Source organism: Bos indicus x Bos taurus, chromosome 5, assembly GCF_003369695.1.
Source record: "Bos indicus x Bos taurus breed Angus x Brahman F1 hybrid chromosome 5, Bos_hybrid_MaternalHap_v2.0, whole genome shotgun sequence".
NCBI lineage: Eukaryota > Metazoa > Chordata > Mammalia > Artiodactyla > Bovidae > Bos > Bos indicus x Bos taurus.
In genome coordinates this window covers 97358524-97383761 of record NC_040080.1, presented here as the reverse complement: position 1 = coordinate 97383761, position 25238 = coordinate 97358524, and the positions used below count along the sequence as shown (strand labels likewise).

At 40.8% G+C, this 25238-nt stretch overlaps 1 long non-coding RNA gene across 1 annotated transcript in view; it reads right to left on the bottom strand.

Annotated features, from left to right (window-relative positions):
- Positions 1 to 527: 527 nt before the first annotated feature.
- Positions 528 to 25238, bottom strand: part of LOC113893282 — a 299963-nt gene continuing 275252 nt past the window's right edge. The window contains exon 3 of the long non-coding RNA XR_003511270.1: positions 528 to 721. This is a non-coding gene — a long non-coding RNA (uncharacterized LOC113893282). The remainder of the gene's footprint in view (positions 722 to 25238) is intronic.

Here is a 25238-nt window from a genome sequence, read left to right as displayed (position 1 = left end):
AAATCCCTGCAGATGGTGATTGTAGCCATAAAATTAAAAGATGCTTATTCCTTGGAAGGAAAGTTATGACCAACCTAGACAGCATATTAAAAAGCAGGATATTACTTTGTCAACAAAGGTCCATCTAGTCAAGGCTATGGTTTTTCCAGTGGTCATGTATGGATGTATGGATGTGAGAGTTGGTCTATAAAGAAAGCTGAGTGATGAAGAATTGATGCTTTTGAAGTGTGGTGTTGGAGAAGACTCTTGAGAGTTCTTAGGACTGCAAGAAGATCTAACCAGTCCATCCTAAAGGAGATCAGTCCTGGGTGTTCATTGGAAGGACTGATGCTGAAGCTGAAACTCCAATACTTTGGTCACCTGATGTGATGAACTGACTCATTAGAAAAGACCCTGATTCTGGGAGGGATTGAGGGCAGGAGGAGAAGGGGACGACAGAGGATAAGATGACTGGATGGCATCACCGACTCAATGGACATGGGTTTGGGTGGACTCCGAGAGTTGGTGATGGACAGGGAGGCCTAGTGTGCTGCGGTTCATGGGGTCACAAGGAGTTGGACATGACTGAGTGACTGAACTCAACTGAATAACTCACAAAACTGACCTGATTCATGTGCTGTGGATGGTCCTATTATATATCCAGCATTTACATTTTTCCTCTTGGCATCTGAGGGGTACAGATTTCCTGCATCCTCTCTCCTTCTCTGGATGCTATAGTATCCTGTTGAGACATGTGAGCATGGAGTCAAATAAATGATACTTTTTCACTTATAACAGTAATAGTAACCCAATCTAACCATCCCAAGCAAAGAAAAAAATTTTAAACACAGAGAAATGTGAATTTTGCTTGAAATTCTTTGGCTTATATAAATGAAAAGAGAGGCACATTGGGCCAGCTCCATATTCTCAACCAATGTCACAGCGCTGCTCACCTCTGAGTTGACTCCATTCTCAGGTCATACTTTTCTTATGATAACAAAACAGTGTCTATTGGCTCTTGAGTTACATGCTATCCTCTCAACAGCTCTAGGTATAAGACAGATTCTCTTTTCCTATAGTTCCAAAAAATTTTTCTATATGATTGTTTATATTAAAATTGACTACATCGTTTTTCACAGAATTAGAACAAAGAATTCTAAAGTTTGAATGGAAACACAAATGACTCCAAATAGCCAAAGTAATTTTGAGAAAGGAGAACAAAGCTGGAGATATCGTGTTCCTTGATTTCAAACTATCCCACAAAGCCATAGTAATCAAAAGAGTATGGTCCTGACACAAAAGCAGGCACGTATCAATGGAACAGAGTAGAGAGCCCAGAAACAAGCTCACACTTATATGATCAAAGAATCTACAAGAAAGGAAGCAAGAATATGCAATGAGGAAAAGTCAGACTCTTCAATAAATGGTGTTGGGAAAACTTGACAGCTACATGCAAAAGAATAAAACTGGACTACTTTCTCACATAATATACAAAAATTAAACTCAAAATAAACTAAAGACTTAAATGTAAAATCTGAAACCACAAAATCCTAGAAGAAGATATAGGTAGTATGGTCTTTGACATTAGTCTTAAATTATAATTATTATTATTGTCTCTTCAGGAAAAAGAAACAAAAGAAAAGATGAGGACTATTTTAGGTCTATAAAATATCAGAAATAGTAATAAAAATACTCCGGATTATATGAACCAATGATTTAGACTCTGGACACAACTGTCACTTTTTTAAAAGCATAATCTTGAAGCTCCTTTACAGACCTTTGAGAGTTGAGACCATGCAAATGTTTCTTTTCCTAAAAATGTTAGGCTCGAATGTTATTCCTCATCCTACCACCTCACTTTCCACCTGTCTTCTGGGCAGCCAGTTTTAAATATGGGTTACTCCTACCTTGGAGTCATTGCATTTGCTTTTCCTCTTCCTGGAACACACTTTCTCCAGAAAACTGTGTGGCTCACTCTTCCACTTCCTTCAGGTCTCTGCTAACTTCTCACCTCATTGTAGGATCTTCTCCAAAGACCTTGTCAAAAATAACCTCTTTCCACCCCATCACTCCCTACCTGCCTTTTTAAATGATAAATGGCAACCCACTCCAGTATTCTTGCCTGGAGAATCCCATGGACGGAGGAGCCTGGTGGGCTACAGTCCACGGGGTTGCAAAGAGTCGGACACGACTGAGCGACTTCACTTTAACTTTATCCTTACCTGACATTTTATACATTAAATTGTTTTTCTCTATCCTCCCCTCTAGATGTGAGTACTCAGAAGTCTTAGACATTTCATTGGTCATGGGTATATCTCCAGTTGAAAGAATACCGCCTGGTACATAGTAAGCACTCAAGTAGATAATCAATATAGAGTGAGAAGATCTCAATCTTTTCTCACTGTGATACACATGATAGTGTTTCCTCAAGTAGGGCCCCCTCCACGGCAGATACACAGATCAGGCGAATCCTAAAATGAGTTTTCTGGCAAATAAAGAAAATGGAGCCATTTTCAAGACTCCAGCCTCCATGACCTTTCCTGAGTTCAAAGGGCATATTCAAGCACTTGCTAATCAAGAGAGAAGCAGCCAAGGAACTACCTGAGGCAATATTAAAGGAATTGGAGAATGTAGACTAGGAGACTTGACCATCTGAGACCCTTCACACCCTCTAGTCCTCTCAGCAACCCCATTCATGGCAAGTATTTTTTTATAAAACTCCCTATCAAATCCTCCTGGGTTGCAACACACAAAGTTTTTTGAGGCAGGAACCCACTGTATCCCCCTTGCCGACTAAGTAATAAAGCTATCTTTTCTACTTCAGCAAATAAATAAATAAGAGTGCCATTTTGATACAGATGGGAATGGGGTGTAGAATTCAGAAGCATTTTGCAAACATGTGAATAATGAAATCAGCCATTTAAAGATTTCTTATAAAGCCCTCATACAGGAATATGTATCTTATAAGAAAATAACAAATTAAATTTAAATTTTTTAATTATTTTTTTTCCTAATTTTATTTTTCTTTCATCCTGAACCTCCCTCCCACCTCCCTCCCCATCCCATCCCTCAGGGTCATCCCAGTGCACCAGCCCTGAGCACCTGTCTCATGCATCGAACCTGGACTGGTGATCTGTTTCACATATGATCATATACATGTTTCAATGCTATATTTTGAAAAAAGAACCTTGATTTTTTTTCCTAGACTTCTAGTCTGAGAGGTAATATCATGTCAATTTGTTTTATCTAATAACAACTTTTGAAGTACAAAATTGTTAATATATTTGTGTAGGATATAAGATTAATATAAATAGAAACCTATTATATTTAAATTATTAATGACATCATTCAAGATGCTCCTATTCTTATTTTTTCTGCACTTGATAAAATAGTCCCAGAGGAATGTTAATATATCTTATCATGATTATATATATTTTTCTTTTCCCTTATGTTTCTTATGATTTTTATTTTGTGTGTGTGTGTGTGTGTGTGTGTGTGTGTTTTATTTGCATCTCAACTTAGATATAACTTTCTTCTTAGAAGCTTCCCTGTGACTCCCTCTCTTGGGGCTATATGCCCTTCCCCATGTGCCCCCATGGGATCCTAAATTTACCCTACCAAGGCTCTTGTACTGCAATTGCCCGTTTCCTTATCTCTATCCCTGGCCCCACCCCTCACTCCCACCCTACTTTGTTGTCCCCACCCCTGTCCCAAGATTCCAGCATAATACAAGTTTCAGAAGAGACAAGCCCCTGACTACCTCATTGACGATTTTATGTCTGGCACATACTGTGTGAACCAAAATTTGTTAAATTAATGAATAAGTTATATTTAAAAATAAGCATACAAAAAGTATTGTTGAAAAGGGAAAGTGTCCTATGCACAGATTTTTGATAAATAATAAAAATGATGGTGTGAATTTTCAGGCACAATCTCATTCTGGGTGCCTGCAGTTTGGTGATAATGACTGTTCAGTTCTAGGAAATCATTGTAGTTCTCTTGCCCTCTTCTTTATTACAGACTTGTTCATGGATAGAATTAAAAAGAAAATGGAGCTTGTGTGTTCATGAATACACATGCCAAAATGAAATCTACAATTCAGCTAAGGACATGGAAACATTCTTGAAGCCCTCAACAACATATCTTATATTCAGGGAGAAAGAAGGTTTTTAGAAAACTTGGAAAAGGCATAAAGTCACAGCTCATAAGCACTTCAGTAAATGATAATTGTCACTATTATGAATATCAGCAAGGCACTCACTGCAGCATGTGGCTTTGAGAAGGTAGTTTCAGATTAGATACAATTTCCAGTTTTATAGTTCTCTCCCCTATCTCTCCCACTTAAGAAAGCATATCTTGGGGACCTTCAGGATGGTGGAAGAGTAAGATGTGGAGATCACCTTCCTCCCCACAAATACTTCAAAAATACATCTTCATGTGGAACAACTCCTACGGAACACCAGGAAAGCATATCCAAGGCAATAAAGCAAGAAATGGATTATTTCATGATTAACCCTAAGTCTTCCTTAACTTATACATAAAACATAAATCATTCACACACTTGGTATTTTAATTTTAGCAGTAATGATTTATTTGTACTGTGTGGGCATGCCAGGCCACTTTAGTCATGTCCAACTCTTTGTGACCCTATGGACTATATAACCTGCCAGGTTCCTCTGTCCATGGGATTCTCCAGGCAAGAACACTGGAGTGGGTTGCCATTTCCTTCTCCAGGGGATCTTTCCTACCCAAGGACTGAATCTGCATCTCTTACATCTCCTGCACTGGCAGGCTGGTTCTTTACCACTAACGCTATGTTGTACTGTAACTGAGAGTTAATCCCATCAATTATGACTTGAGAAACTAAGATCCAGAACTGTAGCTCTTCACATTTTTGACTGGGGATAGCTTAGACAGGGCCAAAGTTTCTATAGTCTGTATATTCCACTCAATTCTACTTCCCAGAGGAAAAAAATCAATTAATACAAAGACTACAAAAACAAAAAATTGAAAATATTAGTTAAATCAAGGATAATAACAATTGAAAAGCATAATCAACTTAAGGCAGAATCTGTGATGCACTGATAACAAAAACCCTTCCCAAATAAATCAGAGAGTCCACCCACCTGCCTGCATCTGTGTGCACACAAGGGGAATTTGCAATGTTGAGAAGTATTCCACATGACCAGGCTGTCTTAGAGGAATATGCAATCTATTCTAGAATTCTCTAGTGGGATATCTGACAAACTCAATAAAAATATGAACATCTAATTTTAGACACCTTTAAACTCACCATTAGACACCAAATAAACTCACTTATTTGCTATTAGGTAGGCCATAGTATTGGAGAAGGCAATGGCCACCCACTCCAGTACTCTTGCTTGGAAAATCCCATGGACGGAGGAGCCTGGTAGGCTGCAGTCCATGGGGTCACTAAGAGTTGGACACGAATGAGCGACTTCACTTTCACTTTTCACTTTCATGCATTGGAGAAGGAAATGGCAACCCACTCCAGTGTTCTTGCCTGGAGAATACCAGGGATGGCGGAGCCTGGCGGGCTACTGTCTATTGGGTCACACAGAGTCGGACATGACTGAAGCGACTTAGCAGCAGCAGGCCATAGTATGTAATAGTGAAAAGCCAGGAACTCTAGAATAGAAAGGTCTTGCATTGTTTGATTAATTCATTCAATGCCCATCAGATGAATCTTTTCAGACCTTCAGTGGACAACAAAGAACACCCGAGAAACACTGGAGTAAGACAATAATCTAATCAAGTACTCATTTTATCAATAGCTTCCAGTATGTGCCTAATACAATTAACTGCTGTGAGAGGGGTATAAAAATATGAACAGGCTCTTATAATCTTAAGTGCTCAATAAATATTTAGAAAGATAATGTATTATGTATTAAAAGTCAAAGCAACATATATGAGTAGTGTTGTTAGACAAAATGCAACTGGTCTTGTGCAGGGTTGAGAATAAATCCAATGCTGTCAACGCTCTGGTCTCAAGATATGTTTTACTGCATCAAAAACCTGACAACCTGTATCAGCAAGTCACCCACGAACACGTGCAAGATAAACTACAATGGAAATAGCATCTTGGAAACCAAGTATGAGTCTGCGATAATAAAATAGGCCCAAAGCCTAGGTTTCCAGTTTATTTGGCAATAAATGTGGATATACATGAGACACAATTCTATAATATGCTCAAGGCTTGGGAATATGTGCATCAGTTAATAAGTTCCTATAAAACACTACACTATGAGATTTGATTCAGTCTTTTAAACCTTCTACACCTGCTGCAAAAATAGCTGCTATAAAAGAAAATCAGACACAGTGAATAATTCACAACATGAATGCTCTTGTGCAGGTGGGAGTTAAGTGGTGTTTGCCTTTGTCTCATTTTATATGGTGAAACCTGCAGTAATAACCTAGACTGCTTTCTAAAATGGAAAACTGAGGATTCTAAACCAGCAACAGGGCTGATGTGAACTTGCTGGCTGCCTGGGAGCATTACCAAAAGATTCAGGGGGCCGCCATAGGTTTTCTCTGAATTCATTGCCTTTTGTTTTCTTTTCTCTGTGCAGGCTATAAACAGATTATAAATTGTGTGACGCCACTGAACCTGAGAAAATGCAAGGCTACTTTTAGCATTATCTACCAGAGCATACAAGAGTTTCTTTTTTTTTAACCAAAAACTGCTTAACCTGATCTTGATGCCTATGAAGTCTATTTAATAGACTTCATCTATTAACTATTTTTTCAGAGAACACAGAATTTTGAAGGACCAAAAAGGAACAAAAGTAGGGAACACATGAATGGTTATATGAATTATGTTTTGCATGTGTGTATATAAAGATATTTTGAGATTTGGGGAACCATACAGACCTGGAGAGAAAGAGTGCCCCTTTCAGGACTAGCTAATTTCTACATATAACATCCTACCCATAAACACAACTTTCACATGCAAACTAGCCAATCCTGAGTCCATATCCTCCATCAGCTCCTATATCTAACTCTCACACACCCAGCCAATATTTCCTTTCCCCTAAATCATCCCAGGGCCAACTGCAGGGGCTATAACCACCCTGTAGCCAAATGCCCCCCAGATCAGATCAGATCAGATGAGTCGCTCAGTCGTGTCCGACTCTTTGTGACCCCATGAATCGCAGCACGCCAGGCCTCCCTGTCCATCACCAACTCCCGGAGTTCACTCAGACTCACGTCCATCGAGTCAGTGATGCCATCCAGCCATCTCATCCTTTGTCGTCCCCTTCTCCTCCTGCCCCCAATCCCTCCCAGCATCACAGTCTTTTCCAATGAGTCAACTCTTCGCATGAGGTGGCCAAAGGACTGGAGTTTCAGCTTTAGCATCAGTCCTTCTAAAGAAATCCCAGGGCTGATCTCCTTCAGAATGGACTGGTTGGACCTCCTTGCAGTCCAAGGGACACTCAAGAGTCTTCTCCAACACCACAGTTCAAAAGCATCAATTCTTCGGCGCTCAGCCTTCTTCACAGTCCAACTCTCACATCCATACATGACCACAGGAAAAACCATAGCCTTGACTAGACAGGCCTTTGTTGGCAAAGTAATGTCTCTGCTTTTGAATATGCTATCTAGGTTGGTCATAACTTTCCTTCCAAGGAGTAAGCGTCTTTTAATTTCATGGCTGCAGTCACCATCTGTAGTGATTTTGGAGCCCAGAAAAATAAAGTCTGACACTGTTTCCATTGTTTCTCCATCTATTTCCCATGAAGTGATGGGACTGGATGCCAGAATTAGTCAAACTAGCCCATTTTAACTGTTTACTCTGCCTTGTCATGTCTTTTCTGCTGAAACCCCAATAAAGGCTCTGGACTAGGCTTTTCTCTGGCTCCTTTCTACCTCCTGACAAACTTCGTGCTCCCTATATGGCCCTGTGTGGCATGGCATGGCCAATCCTTTCAGGAAATGTAAGTAATAAATTCTTCTTCAGTGGTATTGACATCTCCATGTCATCACCCAGTCACCTTGGTGAATTTGTGCTTGTTTTATTTATTTATTTATTGTCAGATTAAAATTTTTATTTATTTATTTTTAATATAAATTTATATATTTTAATTGGAGGCTAATTACTTTACAATATTGTAGTGGTTTTGCCGTACATTGACATGAAACAGCCATGGGTGTACACGCGTTCCCCATCCTGAGCCCCCCTCCCACCTCTTCCCTATCCATCCCTCTGGGTCATCCCAGTGCACCAGCCCCAAGCACCCTGTCTCAGGCATCGAACCTGGACTGGCGATCTGTTTCACATATGATAATACACATGTTTCAATGCCATTCTCCCAAATCATCCCACCCTTGTGCTTGTTTTAGAGCACAAGTGAGATAATGAAATTTTGTCATTTTAGAAACATGGAAGTTTGACTTTAAGTCTAGCTCAGAGACAATCTACTTTCACAGAATTATCAGGAGTGAGTATAACACACAGCCCACGATGGCAGCCAGGCACTCTCCTCCTCTCTGCCTTACTTCTGACGTGGCACAGGGATGCCTCAGGGAGCACACACTGTTGTTGACTTTCTATCATGACACAAAAGCCCTGAAAACGTGTGTGACTTCCTAAAGAAATCAGGAATGTAGATCTATAGAGGAAGTGAAACAGTGGAGCCCTGCTCTCCTGGTTCCCCTAGTGCAGAGTAACAGCATCAATGGTGGTGGTGACTGTGAACACTTATTGTTACTGCCTGCCTGACTCTGTGCCCCAGTGTTTCACATGCATTGTCTCATTGAAACCGCACAACAAGACTCTGAGGAAAGTGCTACTATTACCCTGTTTCAGACGTGAGAATTCACAGGTAAAAGTCACTGGTCCAGGGCCACATTCCTGGTAACTGGTGACCTGCCACTAAACAGATCAAGTTTAAATCCATAGCCCATACTCTAAAACTCCCACCCTATGTTGCATCTGCCAAAGCCAGATGAGGCTCCTTCTTCCCCACAATACAGAATCAATAGCACAATTCCTTTGCTAATGAAATGTCAGTCTGAAAACCTCAATCCCCACTTGGCATGTCCAACTGGCTGGTGGATGGTGCCAGGTTGCCTTCCAAACCAAACATATTTTTGATATTTAGAATCAGGGCCAACGTCAGGCAATGTTGTGAAACAGGCGAACCTCTTGATTTCTGGTGATTGCTCTTCCTGGAATTCAGTGTCCTCTTTGCTGCTGCAGATGACCCCGATGATTCTACTCCCCATACTGTCTCCTGTGGTCTGTGCCTTGGACCCCAAATCACTTCTTTGTCAGAACTCCCTTTCCTTCTGTTTTTCAAATCCATCAAGGGTTCTGGATTCAAGTGGACCAGGCTTCTTATTCTACCTGTACCATTTTAAGCTACGTGAACTTGATCTCTGCTTCTCTCATTTGTAAAACTGCCATAGGAGTACAAACTTCTTCAGGCTTTTTTATAAGGATAAAAGTGACATATCATGATGTGTGCTGTGTCAAGACCAATTCTTAACATGTAGTTGGTGCTCCATAATAGTTTAGTCATAAGGAATAATTCCCCAATTTTTAGACATGCTATTTGAATATAACCCTAAATAAAGAACACTAAATTCTAGAGCCACAAAAGGGTTAACTCTTTACATTATGGACACATTTCACAAATATGGCTTGATGAAGCAATCATGAAAGTAAGTACTTGCCTAGCACAACTGCTAGGAATTCAGAAGAAATCCAAGAAGTTTTGATAAAACTAGACAGTAAAATAAATTAAAATTAAGCAATGGCTCTAATAAGAGAACGCAGTCTGCTTTACAATGTTGCCACATATTCGCAGTTCTCATGTCAGGAAACTCTAGAAAGAATGTTTTGAAATAAGTTCTGCAGAAATGATACAGGGAAAAAGCAGGAAGCCAAGCATCACAAGACTGAAGTCCTCATCTCCGCTCTGCCACTTGTTGGCCACGTAACCTTGGAAACGTCACTTGACCTTTATGGATGTCAGTTTCTTCCTCTGTAAAATGAGTGTTGGATCAGACAGTTCCTGAGGTTTCTGGATGTTGTACTATTCTATGAGTCAATGAGACTGACTCCACCGTTTTCCCTCCCCTCGTTCTCCGGAGATACTGTTGCCACAATAATTGCTGCTGCCCCTAAGTAACATCACGTACAGGAATTCCAGGCACTGTGACCATGAATTCTAATTCCTCTTTGGTCACATCATCGTTGAATGACCTTGGGAAGGGTACCTAACTTCAGCTAACTGCCCCAGATGCCCCATGAGACAAAAACCTCCAGGGATTCATAGGACAAATTTTCAACTCCTTACATTTCACAAGCTGCCCTCCAAATGCCAATATAGTGCTTAACTTGGGACCACTCATGACCAATCATGAAACTAGGCTTGTTTCCTGAATGATTCTCAGTCATAGTGTGCTCCTACCATCCATAATGGAAGCCTATCTCTCCTATTCAAATCCTGACGATCTTTCAACAGAGGCCAAATTTGAGTGAAAATTTTAAATGCTGAAAAATCCGTCAAATTTGTGACAAACTCTAGTCTGGGAAGGAGAGCAGATATAGTCATACATTAAATAATAGAACCACCATGATTCCAATAGGTTGAAACAAAGAATGGAAACCAAGGAGAATTAATGCAAACTTTCAGTAACTATTTTTGAGTATGTATGTCTTGTAATAGGATTAGCACTATAATCCCTGCCCTAAATTTAACAGATAAGAAGTCCAGCATTTCTGTTGATGATGATGGTGATAATGATAGCTGCCTTTTATTGTGCAAATATTACCTATTAGGCATTATGCTCAGAGCACCTGCCAAGTCCATCAGAATGCTTTCAGCTGTAAGAGTACCTAACCAAAATGTGCTTAAGCAGTAAGGGTTTCCTATCTCATAGCCATTGGTGAGGAGTGGCTGGTTCCAGGGTTGGTTGACCAAGCAGAAAACCAACATCCTGGAGGATCCATCCTCCAACACTGACATTCTAGGCATGCAGGCAACATCTCCTCTTGTGGTTGCACGACTGAAATGATACCAGATGCCACATACAAATCTCAAAATCTAGAAAAGTACACCTGCTACTTGTCTCTTTTTATTGGTTGGGAAACTCTACCCCAGAAGGTCGGTACAGAATTCCCCATATCTCATTGTCCAGGATCAAATCACTTATAGAAACTTAAACCAATCAGTGACAAGAGGAATGAGACTGCCAATATCATCTTAGGTCAATCAAAATGGTTCAGTTTCCTGGAACACATGGAACACACCCTACTCAAACAAAACTGGGCTCTACAGGTGAAGAAGAGGAGGATATCTGGAAAATGGCAATCAGGTAGATAAGCGGCAGTGTCTACTACACATACGTTATTGTTTTAATAAATCATCCTCTAAGGAGTCATTACCTCATTTTATAGATGAGGAAACTGAAGCTCAGAGAAGTCAAGTGAAGTGCCCACAGTCACACAACTAGGTGTTGGAAAATCCTGTATTTCTAACACCATGTTGATGGTTCTGAAATTTTGTGCATGTAAGAAATACCAGCACAGATTATTAGTGAAAAAGTAGATTACCAGGTACCACATTCAGAGATTCTGATTCCATAGTCTAGGGTAGGAGCCCTCATTCTTCATTTTTAACAAATAATCCTAGGTAACTGGATGGTGATTGTCTATGAACTATATTTCATGGAAGATCACAGGATTAACCATCATTTGGGCAGAAGTCTGATTTCTTTTTTTAAAACTTGATTTTCTGGAAGCCTCAGGTCCATTATCTCCAAAGCCATCCTTCTTTCTTATGCACCACCATAGAAATACCTCACTGAATTTTCTCTATAATCTACCTACGTTAAACTCTATGTAGTATCTAGGTCTGGCCCCCTAATTTAAAAAGGATACAGATAAAACATCACATGAGGGGAACAAATTTCAAGAAGAATTAAAACAGATCTTCTAAGTAGCCATTTAAGAATTTAGGAAGATTTGGAGTCGAATATAGTCAACTCTTTGGGGCAGGAAAGTTGAGAAAGTCATCATAAACCTTCAAATATTGACTAGGCTGGCACATAGAAAATTTGTGCAGAGGTAGAATCAATGACGAGAAATTATGAGGAGGCTTATTCTGTTTTATTTTAAGAAAGAACAATCTAATAATTAACATGGTGCAACAGTGCTGAGAGCTCTTTGTCTCACGAAGTATTCTGAATGCATGAGAGCAGAGGCTGGCGGGCCCAGTGTCACCACCAATATTGTAGAAGAGTTTCCTCAAGTGAAAGGAAAATTGTGCAGATGACTTCTAAGATATGCTGTAATCCTCCAATCACATCCTCTGCAAACTGACCTGAGTTAGTCTTATACTGTTGTCATTTCTTCTGAATGCCTTGGGATGCAATTTAATTTGTTTTCATTTTATTAATATTAATTTGACTAACACACTTAATAGATTATTTTGCTAACACTACAATATCAATAGTAATATAAGACATTAATCTATAAATATATTAATATAATTTTAATGTTATCTCTAATTCAATTTCTCAATATATAATGTATTTAAAATATTAAATTATTAATTTCTTAAAGTTTAAATTTCTATTTTCATTTTTAAGTGTCCTGTTTTCCTAAGTTGATGCGACATGTCTGACTCATCTTTGTGTCTTTGTGGCATCTAACTCATTACCATGCTCATCATAAGTACTTAATACATAGTTGGCAAATGAAAAAGGATGGTCTAGAATGATGGGTAAGCACATTCAGATTATAATATTTCATAAGATGAGTAGATAACTTTTAGTACTTCTGTCTTGCTTACTACCATTCTTCCCTCTCTGAACACTGGGAATGGTGGTCATATTTAGAATATGTAGCCTTCTTTCTGGCCATTAATGATTGAGCCAGAAGTTAACCCATGATTCAAGCTGAGACAATAAGATTGGGTAGCTGTATGGATAGCACGGGAACTCAGAATAATGATTTACTGAAAAACTATGAAGTAGATGAGAATATATTCTATGAAGGTATAATAAAAATGCACTTGAATTAATACCACTTTCTATGTAGTCATATCTGATGTACAATTAAAAAAAATGTTTTTGTTTTTTATTTATTTTGGCCAGACCATGTGGCCTGTGGGATCTCAGTTCCCCGATCAGGGATTGATCCTGGGCTGTGGCCGTGAAAGCACTGAATCTTCCCACTTGACCACTAGGGAACTCCCTTGATGTGTAATCTGAAATGCAATTAGGTTCATTCGTTTCTGTTTATACTCAAATTTAATGTTTGCCTTTCCCCCCACCCCTTTGGAATTAATTTTACTTTTCAAATACGTATAATTTTTACATGATTCAAAAGTCAAAACTATAAAAAGATAAACTCAGAAATCTTACTTCCATTCCTATCCTTCCTACTCATTGCTTGTAACCCTCCTGTTGTTCTTGTTTTAGTTGCTAAGCTGTGTCTGACCTTTTGCGACCCCATGAACTGTGTAACCTACCAGGCTCCTCTGTCCATGGGATTTCCCAGGCAAGAATACTGGAGTTGGTTGCCATTTCCTTCTCCAAGGGATCTTCCTGACCCAGGGATAGAGCCCATGTCTCCGGCTTTGCCGGAGGATTCTTTACCCCCTGAGCCACAAGGGAAGCCCCACAATCCTCCTGGGTGGCTATTTTATGAGCTTGTAGATTATCCTTAATATATATTTTTTGCAAACATAAAAAATGTTTTCCCTTTCTTATTATTGTTATGTATCTTGAAATTTCAGAAAGTTTATATTTTGACTGCAGTGCTTACCTTTATATTAATATTTTGTTTTTTTTTAAGCAAAAGGTCATGATTCCCTTTTTCCTTGCATGGATTTCTAAATTGCTTTAGACTTTTAACTGACTTCTTTTGACTCCCACTTATATTGGGCATTACCTGCATGCCTACCAATGGTCTTATTTTACTTTCCCTTTCTCTTTTCCAATGTTTTTAGCTGTATTATTTCCAATTTGTCAGAATGTTTAATATATACATGCTACTCTTCCACTTTTCCCCTATTTGTACTTAAGTCTTAGACCTATGTTTAAGTATAATCAGTGCTTTTCTTTCTGTTTCCCTAGTCTTCTCTTGACAGGATACAGGTGATTGTCCAGGTGATTTCTTAGGATGGGATCATAATCATATATATTCTGACTTCTTGCATCTTTAAAACTATCTGCCTACAATCTTGATATTTAAAGGACTTCTGGGCTAGATAACACAGCCTTGTTTTTAAAAGTGGAAATGGAAACAATTTGAGTAACCAGCAATCAGGGATTGTATAAATAGATTATGCTCGGTCAAATAATGGAATCCTGGCCTATACAGCCATTGTGCACGCTACAACCACTGTGGAAAAATATAAAATGATACATAAAACCTAGCATGATCCTTGGTGGTCCAATGGCTAAGACTCTGCACTCCCAATGCAGGGGACCTGGGTTCAATCCCTGGTCAAAGAAAGAGATCCCACATGCCTCATCTAAGACCTGGTGCAGTCAAATAAATACGTATATAAATAAGTACACAATAAAGTGTCAGGATACTACAAACGTGTGTGCGTGTGCGTTTAGCAAAAAGCAGGTTGTGATACACACAAAAGTTAGGAGTAATTTCCTCTGATGAATATGGTATTAAGAATGATTTTTAAAAACTAGGCAAAAAAAAAAAAAACTAGGCAAAGAGCTAAAATTTCAAGGTTTATTTTTAACATGTTTGTTTTAATCAATATCACAAGACGCAGCATACCAAAGAGAGAGCAGAATGATCTAATTAGCAAGCTCGGGACAGCCTAGGCCGGTTTCGGTGCCCTCCTGTGCTAGGTACTCAATCAATGTTGGCTGGCGATGAAGAAACTAGAATTAGTCACTCCCAGGCAGAGTCATTTTAAGCAATAGCATTAACTTTTTTGAATCTATCTCCTGTCTTCCAGGGTTGTGCTGAAGACGAAATGAAGTAGTATGTATGTAAAACTGCAAGTCTTGGGGCTGGCATATAGTAAGTACACCTATCACATCTTCTAAGAGGGGAAGAGAAGATTAGTACCACCTACTTCCAGATAACTAATAGCGATATATTCAGCTTTACTTATTTTGAAGAATAGATAAACATTTTATCTATAAAAATAGATAAAATGAGCAGAAAGCCAGTAAAAAGAGCCTCAGGCAGCCCATAAGTGTGTTATAGAAAAACACAAGAGGGAGAAGAAAACAGACATACAGAGAGAAAAAGCAAGACAGAAGAGGTTTAGAGATCATCAGAATCTATAATTCCTAGGGCTTCTACTTGCCTATGAGTAAGCGTGGAGGAAATCTATGCCCTTAAATTGTAACTGTGCTGTTTTAATAAAAAGAAATAGAGTGTACATCTGCTTCTTTCATTGTTACTGTCTAGTCACTAAGTCATGTCCGACTCTTTTGTGACCCCATGAACTATACCCTGAGAGGCTCCTCTGTCCATAGGATTTCCCAGGCAAGAATACTGGAGTGGGTTGCCATTTCCTTCTCTGGGGATCTTCTTTACCCAGGGATTGAACCTGAGTCTCCTGCATTGGCAGGCAGATTCTTTAAATCTGGGAAGCCACACCTGCTTCTTTAAGTAACTCTTAAAGGATACTAAACTCATCACTGGTCTTATAATAGCTGTCCCCTCAATAGGGCTGACCACAGATGCACCCCAGAGTAATTGAATAAGAATCTGAATGTGGAATGTCAGGCCTAGAATGTTTTAAAAGCATCTCTTTAAGTAATTCTACCAACTGGCCAGGTTTTGCTGGCCTGTACAAGGGATCACCACCTCTCCCATCTACAAAGACAGTCCCAGAGCAATTACTCCCTGAGCCCCCTTCTCTCGTAAGAGTCTCTCTGTGGAGATGAACACTATGTGCGCTCCTACGGGTACCTCACCCTCCCTGAAGGTGCCCTCAGTGAAAGCGGTGGTCACTTAATTCTCCCCAACAGCGAAGACCTTGTGCTTCTTCCATTCCATGACCAAAGACAACACTTAGAGAGGGACTTCTTTGTGGTCCAGTGGCTAAGACTCCGCACTCCCAATGCAGGGAGTCGGGTTCAATCCCTCGTCAGGGAGCTAGATCACACAGGCTGCAACTCAGAGTTCTCACACCACAACTAAAGGTTCAGCATGCTGCAACTAAGATCTGGTGCAGCCAAAGAAATAAATAATAATTGTTTAAAAACTTTTTTAAGAAAAGGACTTATAGAAAAACTACCCCTTGATCTTAAATTCAAGGTAAAATATCAACCAATAGTCTGATTCTCCCTGAGGATGGAGTCTGATGAGTAGAGAAGACAAAAAGCATAACTTCACGTGGGGAAAGAGAATGGAAGCCTGAAGCATCACAATGACATTTGCTTCTGTTCCTTCACCTCTTTCTGTTGTGTCCAAGTCAGCTGGGAAAGCCAGAAATGAGTACAAATTCTACTTGATCTGCTGGTTATTTGAAAACTTTTGCTCATTTCTTCTTTACCTCTTTTTGGTCCCCAATTTCTAGAAGAGTCAAAATAAGATAATCATTGGACAGTGAGGTAATATTGTGTTTGAACTGCTGAGAAACCAATCAGTGCTCCTTGCTGAGTTAATGTGTCATCCAATTCTGAGTGTTACCTTGTATTGATTTAATCTTAATCTGCTAAATATCATATTAAGTAAGGGCACGCAAAGATACCCCTGGAGAAGGAAACAGCAACCCACTCCAGTATTTGTGCCTGGAAAATCCCACAGACCGAGGAGCCTGGTGGGCTACAATCCATGGGGTAGCAAAGAGTTGGACACGAAGGAGTGAATTCTCTGTGTGTGTGTGTGTGTGTGTGTGCAAAGATAAAGATTAGAATGGGAGCATTCTTTAAAATATTCACATTATAAAGTGTAAGAGAAAATATTTTAGGCCACTAGTCTTAGTACACTCCAGTATTTCCCATTATATCTGCCATTACATCCCTGGGGTATCCACTTTCTTGCAGTGCCAAACAGCTCTCCTTGTCCATATACTCCAGACATTTTCATCCTTCTTGTCTTGGCTTATCCTATTCCTAAGGACCTTTTCTTAGGAATAATTTTCTGGGGACCTTTTCCACAGAAAGGATTTACAGTTATTTGACTCTAAATTAATATTTAAGTTCCCAAATTGCAATGTAAAACACGGTTTTCATTATGTTCAGCCCAAACTACAACTCTATTTATAAAAGTAATAAAATAAGAAAATCACTTTCAAATTTTCTCTGGTAAGTTTCCAGAAACTTTTGTTGACAGACTAAACAGCTTAGACAATCAGTTCTATTTATAAACTTTGTCAATTAAACAGTCGATTTCAAACTGCATTTATAAATGTAATATACTCAAACTAATTTTTATGTGCCTCCAATATCTTGCAGGACTGATTTATGACTATAACAAATGAAAGCTTCTCTAGCATTTAAAGCTCTCTTGTTGCGACTCTAATCAAATAAACCTAAAAATAAAATAAATTGAGTTCTCAAATATTCCAATCCAGTTCTGTTTACAAACTCAATCAACATCTTATATACCTTTCAACTTAGAATCTCAAGGTTAAAATGTTACCCATTTTATATTGAAATCACAAAGACAGGCTTTCAGGATCCAAGTATGCTACATTCTCTTGAAATAGCAAACATACTGGCCCTTTTTAGCAAAGTTTAATTTGGGTAGATGGAATTCAGCAACCCCTAGTCTAGTCTGGATTCAACTAATCTCTTTACTGCCTGATTGAATTCTGCATTCTTTTCATATTCTTTTTGTTGAGCTCTGTCCACAAAAGCCCCCATCTGTCTAAAAACCACCAGCCTTCCTTTATTTAGTCCAAAATTTAACTGAATTATAGCTTTTCCTTAAGGTTGATGTGCCAAACCCTAAAAATCCCTTAGAAATGCGCATGAACTAAGTTGGATGGAAATCACATCCCCGCTTTCATCCTTGTAACACCACCATCACCACACAGACGTTGGTTTAGATTATTCAAGAAGCACGGTGAGGCAATAGTGATTAGGCAATGAGTTTCAGTGTCTTTAAAAAAATTTTTTTTGTTGATATTTGTCTAGAATGCTCTGTGGAAAGAACAGAGATCTCTTTTGTAAGAAGGTTTTGAAAGGCTTGTCTCCAAGGCAGTTACAAACTGGGCATTGCTAGGAGAAATTCTGTTGTGTGAAGACGGTTAGAGCTGGAAGGCATTTGATGACATGTTTGGTCCAGCCCCATGCTACATAAAGAAGACTGAGCTCTGGAGAAAGGGGACGAGAAAGAGGGGGAGGGCTCATTTACTGAATAACCTCTATGTTTCAGGCACTGTCCCAGTGAACCTTCAATTGAGATGCACAGAGTGGCACTTGAGAGTCCTTTCCTACTCTCTTTCCCCCTCAGACATGCCGTAGATGTTCCCATGTTCCTCCGTACGCCCATCTCCTTATCTTGCATCAGTGTGGCCTCCCCCTCCTTTAAGTCAACAGCAGTAATTAGCATTTCACTACTTCAAATTTCTAACCCAGTCTTGCATGTACCCCAATACCTTGTAAACAGAAGTCAAATTTTGAAGGAAAGGGAGATGAATATTTAGAGAAGAGCAAGGAGTGAAATTGGACAGGAGCTGGGGTAGGGATGCAGGGTCAAGGGAAGGATAAGGAGCTGAGCGAGTAGAGTGAGTTCACAGGGAAAAGGAAGAGGGTGCAGATCCACGGCAGAGAGGGGATGATTGACAGGGCAGGACCTAGAGAAGCAGGGGGGTGGGGGACACAGCTAGAAGTCATCTGAAGGAAGGAGAGATGCTTCATTCTCCAAGACAGGAGGAAAGGAGGTAGAGCTGGGACCACCCAACACTGCTGAGGCTGTTGACCAGAAAACAGTTCAGGGACTTCTCTGGTGTCCTGTGGCCAAGACTCCATGCTCCCAATACAGGGGGCTGGGGTTCGATCCCTAGTCAGGGAACTAGATCCCATATGAGACAATGAAAAATCCCTCATGCTACAACTAAGACAGGTACAGCAAAAAAAAAAAGTTAAAAAATAATTAAATAAACAGTGTAGATAATCACCCTAGGATCAGGCTTAAGTGAGGAGGAGCATATAGACAGGGTGAGCATGATGGTCTGTGTGCTGAACCCCTTCATGAACTATCTAATGGGGTGAGGGAATGAATGAGCCAGAAGGACATCAGCATTTGAGATTTTGAGCAGGGCCCTTCTGAGTGATGACACGGCAGGTGAGGGCTGCTGAAGGACCGACATGGTGAAGTGGAGGCCACGTAAAAAGCACAGAAACCATGACTCTGACCCCCTACCTCTGTCCTTCCCTACCTCATGCTCCGCTACATAATGTGCTGGGTTAGCTTCAAACCCAGCGCTCCTGGGTGAGGTGCTGAGATCGTGGAAAGGACAACACACTGGATTTATCAGTAGTGACAGTGACAGACAATGAGCCTGAAAGGGATAAAGATCCTACTCATTGCGTATAAATGCTCATGTTCCTGTGCCCTTTCTTCAAATCTCATCAAGATGGTTCCAAGCAGCAGGCCTGGGAGGCCACCCTGGAAATCCTCTCTGTATCTGCAACAGACCACAAGGCAGATGAGAGCAACCTTTCAGTTCCTAGGCTGTTCCCCCTGTAATTTAGAAGTCCAGACAGTTCAGGAAAACAGGAAGAAAAACTCAGGGGCCCACTTAAAATCAAGTTCAGTGTGGGGTCTCCAACTTCCTGGAGGAAGCTGAGCCGAAGCTGCTAGTTAAAACTTGCTACTTTGAAACCAGTTCACTCTGTTCACTCCACTGGCTCCTGTCTGGACTCAGAGAGGAAGTCTTTTTCCCATTTAGGAGTTTTCCTTTAGCTCCTTATTCCAAAGTCCATAAAGAAAGACAACAGAAAAGACTGGCCTGAGTTCAAGAACCAGAGATGAAAACCAGACCTTTATTCTTTTTTAAGAGTGATGGCCAGAGATGGCTTTCTATTTTATATCAGAAATGTCTGTTGTTTCCATGGCAATAACAATGATGAGTGTGGCTAAGGATCCCACTGGACCTGGCTTGGTGATTCTGGAAATCTCCACAGGTTTAAAAGTGTCAGAGCCGAAGCCAGGACCTCCCTCCCCTGTGCTCCTCTGTCTCCTTGACACACAAACAGCTCATGCACACAATACTCCTCTGAGCTCTGAAGGTGTTAGGAAAACTCTCTTTGCATCATTTTGTCCTGTGATGAAGAATTAAATAACATATTTTGCCAAGGATGTTTCTAAATGTCTGTCCACTTCAGAAATATTTTTTTGTTCTCAGCAACCCTACCGAGGCTGAACCAGGATGCCTATAAAAAGCCTTCTGTGTTCCCCTTAATGAATCCTCAGGAAGGATGGAATAAGATGGGGGTCAGAGACTCGGAGCCCATGCCAGATGCTGAGGCTGCCAGCCTGGCTGCGTGCACTGGTGGCAGCGCTGAGCGCCCGTCACCCCGCTCCTCCCGCTGGCGTGGTCTCTGCCCACACTCCTTAAGGGAATTGGCTGGGCTCCTGGCTTGTCTCGCCTGTGTGTCTGCTAGTCATCTCACCAAGTGTGGGATGACTTCCATGCCAGTTTCCCAGATGCTCACAAGCACGGAGCCAAGGATCAGCTGAAACAGAAGAGAGGACCGAACCAGGATGCCCTCTTGACAAGACTCGGCCACACTCGGGCTGTAATTCCTGCTGCCGGACGCACCTGTCAGGTAAAACCCAGTGAACCATTCAGGAAACACCCTGTGTCTCCTGTTTGGAGCTGATCCTGGAAACAAGGACTTTCCAGAGATGTTACCAAGCGTGAAAGTGAAAAGAAAAACCCTGGGGCCCTTGGTCCCCTGCAACACCTACCCTATTTGCACAGACAGGAGAAGTCAGGAGGGAAGAGGGTTTTGCTGCCTCCCCTCATAACTTCTCCTCCATGAGTGTATTTCCCCCAAATTTCAAGGACCCCATCTTCGCAGCTTAGAACTCCAGAGGAGCTGGCCTCCTGGTAAAACTTTCCACCCCAAAGTCAATGCTGGTGAAATACTTTCTCTGAGCTGAATGGTATCCACCTCTTGGTTGATGGCCAGCGTTTGCAAATCAAAAGGACCTGCAAGGTGGGAGCACTTATTGTCCCTGGGCACAGAAATACACTCTATTAGGACCACGTTCATGACTCAAATGCTCAGAGGCCAATGCATTATCAGAGACTCCTCCAACAGGTCTGCCCTCAGGAGTTAATTCCAGAAGAATTTAAAAAACAATTCCTTACCACCTTGTCCAGGGCTTCCCTGGTGGCTCAGCTAGTACAGAATTTGCCCGCATTGCGGGAGACCTGGGTTTGATCCCTGGGTTGGGAAGATCCCCTGGAGAAGCGTATGGCAACGCTCTCCAGTATTCTTGCCTAGAGAATCCCATGGACAAAAGGAGCCTGGCTGCAGTCCATGGAGTCCTAATGAGTCGGACATGACTAAGTAACTCTTTCCTTTCTTGTCCAAGGAAATCAGGACGCAGTATCCAAAGAAGACTATGGCAATGGGAAATGATGAAATCCTAGGCTTAGGGAAAGTGGGGTGTATTAGAGAAAGGAGGGGCCAAGAGGAATATTATTTCAAGGCAGGAGAGGAGAAACCAAGACCATTGATTGAGGCAAGGAGGAAAACAGAAATGAAGGATAGCTGTTTTGAGGGGTCTAGGGAGTAAAATTGTCTCCCCGGCACAGGTATGTGTGTAAGAGCTAGAGAGAGAATACAGAGAACACTGAATAAGGGTGTTGACATGTTTTACTGACTACTCCTTTGGAAGACAGGCAAAGATATTGCACCCATAATCGTGCCATTCTCTTTATAAAGATGAGGCTGACGAGACAAACTGGCTCCTTGGATCAAGACATTTCTTTATTACAGAGCACCTCCAGGCTCGCATAGGTAAGAGAAGCCACATGGTGTGACGATCAGCACTGGCTTGGGAGCCTTTTTATCTGTGCAGTATTTATGAACCAAATCTGGACTTTGGGGATGTGGGCCCTGCCACTTACTGAACATCGGGTCACTGGACTGGGAATTTTGTATTTGAGACCTTTGAGCTCCAGACCCATATAAGCAGCTGCCCACCCAACACCCTCATTTGGGTGTCTAAAAGGCATCTCAAACTCATTCCATACTAAATAAACTTCTGCTCTTTTCCCCAAACTCCTGTTGCACCCACAGTCTTCCCAGTGCCAGCTGATGGCAGTTCCATCCTTTCAGGTTCTCAAGTCAAAAGCCTTGGAGTCATATTTGACTCCTCTATTGCTCTCATCCTGTACCCAATCTGTGAGGAAATCCTGTGGCTCTACCTTCAAAATGTAGCCCAGAATACCTCTACATCTCTCTACCTCTATTGCCACCAGCCTGGTTCTATTACCCTCATGTCTCACTTGGATTTTTGCCATGGTCTCCTCACTTTATAATCTATTTTCACTACAGCAGCCAGAGGGATCTTTGTAACAGGTGAATCAAAACATGTCACTCCACTGCTCAAAATCATCCAACAGTTTCCCATTCTACTGGGTGTGAAAGCACTGTGCTTCCCACAGTGCCAGAAGTGCCACATTGGGACCACATTCTCTTCCATTGATAGCATCGGATGATACCCCTTTGCTCTCTCTGCTTCAGCCTCACAGACCTCTTTGCTTTCTCTTGAGCATTCCAGACATGTTCCCACCTCAGGGCTTTTGCACTGGCTGTTCCTGCTGTCTGGAATGCTTCTTCCCTAGATCTCACCCTTTCAAGTCTTTTCTCAAATGTTACTCGAGTGAGGCTCCCCAAACTATCCCACTTAAAATGGCAAAGCTCTCTTCATGCACACTGCTAGCCCCTTCTCTGCTTTGTTTCCCAAGGCACTTATGCAGGATGTGTTACTTATTTTTTCTTTCTTTGTTATCTTCTCTCTTCCCTAGAATGTGAGTTCCTTACACACGCAGCTGTATTCCTCCTGCCTACAATGGTAATTGACACTCAGTAAATGTGTGATGAGGGGTCTTACACAACCTCTACAATCATCTTGCCTTTCATGGGCATAAGATAGCTAGAGATCAGGTGGTCATTTTTTTTATCTCTTTATGCCTAATCTTCCTTCTGGAAAAAGTCTGTGAGTTGATAATTCAATTTCAGTCTCTTCTCAACCCAGAGGCCCCATCCTGACTTTTGAACTCTGCCCTTGCCATCATGCGCTGCCTAACCTGTAGGGCCACAACATTAGGTCATGTAGCCCAAAGGAAATTCCTGTTTTTCAGGCATGGTGGGAGGATGAAAGAAAAGGTACAAAGAAACCAGCAGGAGATAGTGTCAGGAGATAAGAAATTTCATTTTGGTCTGCAAAGCTTGGATTCCTCCACATAACTTTGTAGAAAGTGTGTGTGTGTATGTGTATGTGTGTGTGCGTGCGTGTGCATGCACATGTGTGAGCATGCATTAACTCTATCAAATTCCAGACAACTGAAAAATAATCAGTCTAAGTGGGAGAGATGTCCTGAGGAAAATGATATTTAGGATAATCATGGGGAAAAGAAGCATATGTTCTGAGTTTGAACGGCAGAAGAATCTTTTCAAAATTGCCACATTAAAAACTGTTCAACTTCTTATATATTTTACATTAAAAATAAATACATGGTTTGGGGACATAGGTGAGGGCAGCTATAATACCTTCTTCTGTTACTCCAGCTTTCTTCCTGAGAACATGGAGCATTTTCTAGAACGATGGCTCTGTCTTGTTCTTGGTTTACAAAAATGATCATTACTAACTTTAGCAGTAAAGCATGGGCTTTTCCAGTCCCAACCACTCATGATATTTAGGCTTATCTTCTTTATAATCAATGATATATTTTGCCATGGGAGATGGTAAAAAGGAAGACAGTGATCATTTACAGAGCACCTGTTATGTGCTTTATACTTCATGTTTGATATTTTACTCCCCAAACTTGAAGTCCGTATCATTGTTCCAGTTTTACAAATTAGGAGACTGAGGCTTAAAGCCAGTAAGTGGCTTGGAGAAGTCGCACCAACTAGTCAAGACTTGAACTCAGAATCAATGAACTCCAAATATCTGCTCCTTTGACTATGCAGTGTTACCTTTTCACTTTACCTCCCCTGCAGAGGGCAGAGAGCTTGTATGAACATTAGTCATGAATTAACTTCACCTGTAAGAACTAGATCAACAAAATATATGATATACAACTTCTAGACCCTTAGACCTGTTTCCTTCCTTTAAGGAAATTAGACTTTAAAAAAGGGTGGAAATGATAACACCAGACAGAATTTGATGATGAACCAAAATAATTGGTTCAGGCCAAAAGAAGTCAGACTTGGTCCAACCCTCTTCTAACCAAGGCTGATAAGGACCTCCATCTATAAGGTAGAGATAATTATTCAAATTTTCACTTATGACTTTTTACAACCTTAAACATCTTAAAGTCACAATGGTGATCTTGAGTAATCCATTGGGATGCTACCAATGACAAGGAATAGAAAATCCAAGCAAAGTGGTTTAAAAAACGGAAATGTTTATCATTTTATATAGCAAGAAGCGTGGAGACAGGACTGTTTCGGGGTTGGTGAATTCAGTAGCTTAGTGACTTCATCACGAAAGACATTTCTCTCATCTTGCCGCTCGACTATCCACAGCACAACCGCTTGTCTCTCTAAGGCAGTTTCCTGTAATGGTCTCAAGATGGCTGCCCTGCATTCAGTCAACACGCAGATGATAACCAGAGAGGCAGACAGGCACTTCTCTTCGTGATACGGAAGCCTGAGTAAAGTCCAACTACACAAGCACATTTCAAGCACAAGCGTGTCGCATCTGCTAACATTCCATTGCCCAAAGCAAACTCCAAGGCAAAAGCCTAAGTCAGTGAGTGGGGAAGAACACTGCTCCTATTATTGGATGTGACTGTATAATATTGTGCAAATTCATGTCCATTGAGTCAGTGATGCTATCTAACCAACTCATTCTCTGCCACCCTTCTCCTTTTGCCTTCAATCTTTCCCTGCATCAGGGTCTTTTCTACTGGGTCGGCTCTTCAGATCAGGTGGTCCAACTACTACATTATATATTAGTTATATACTAATGTGTACATGAATATATACTATGACTACAAGGAGTAAAGAATTGAGACTGAGAATTCAATCTTCCACCCACGACTTTACCAGGTAGAACCTTGTGAAACTGCCATCTTTTAGACACAAAATGGTCAAATACTGAC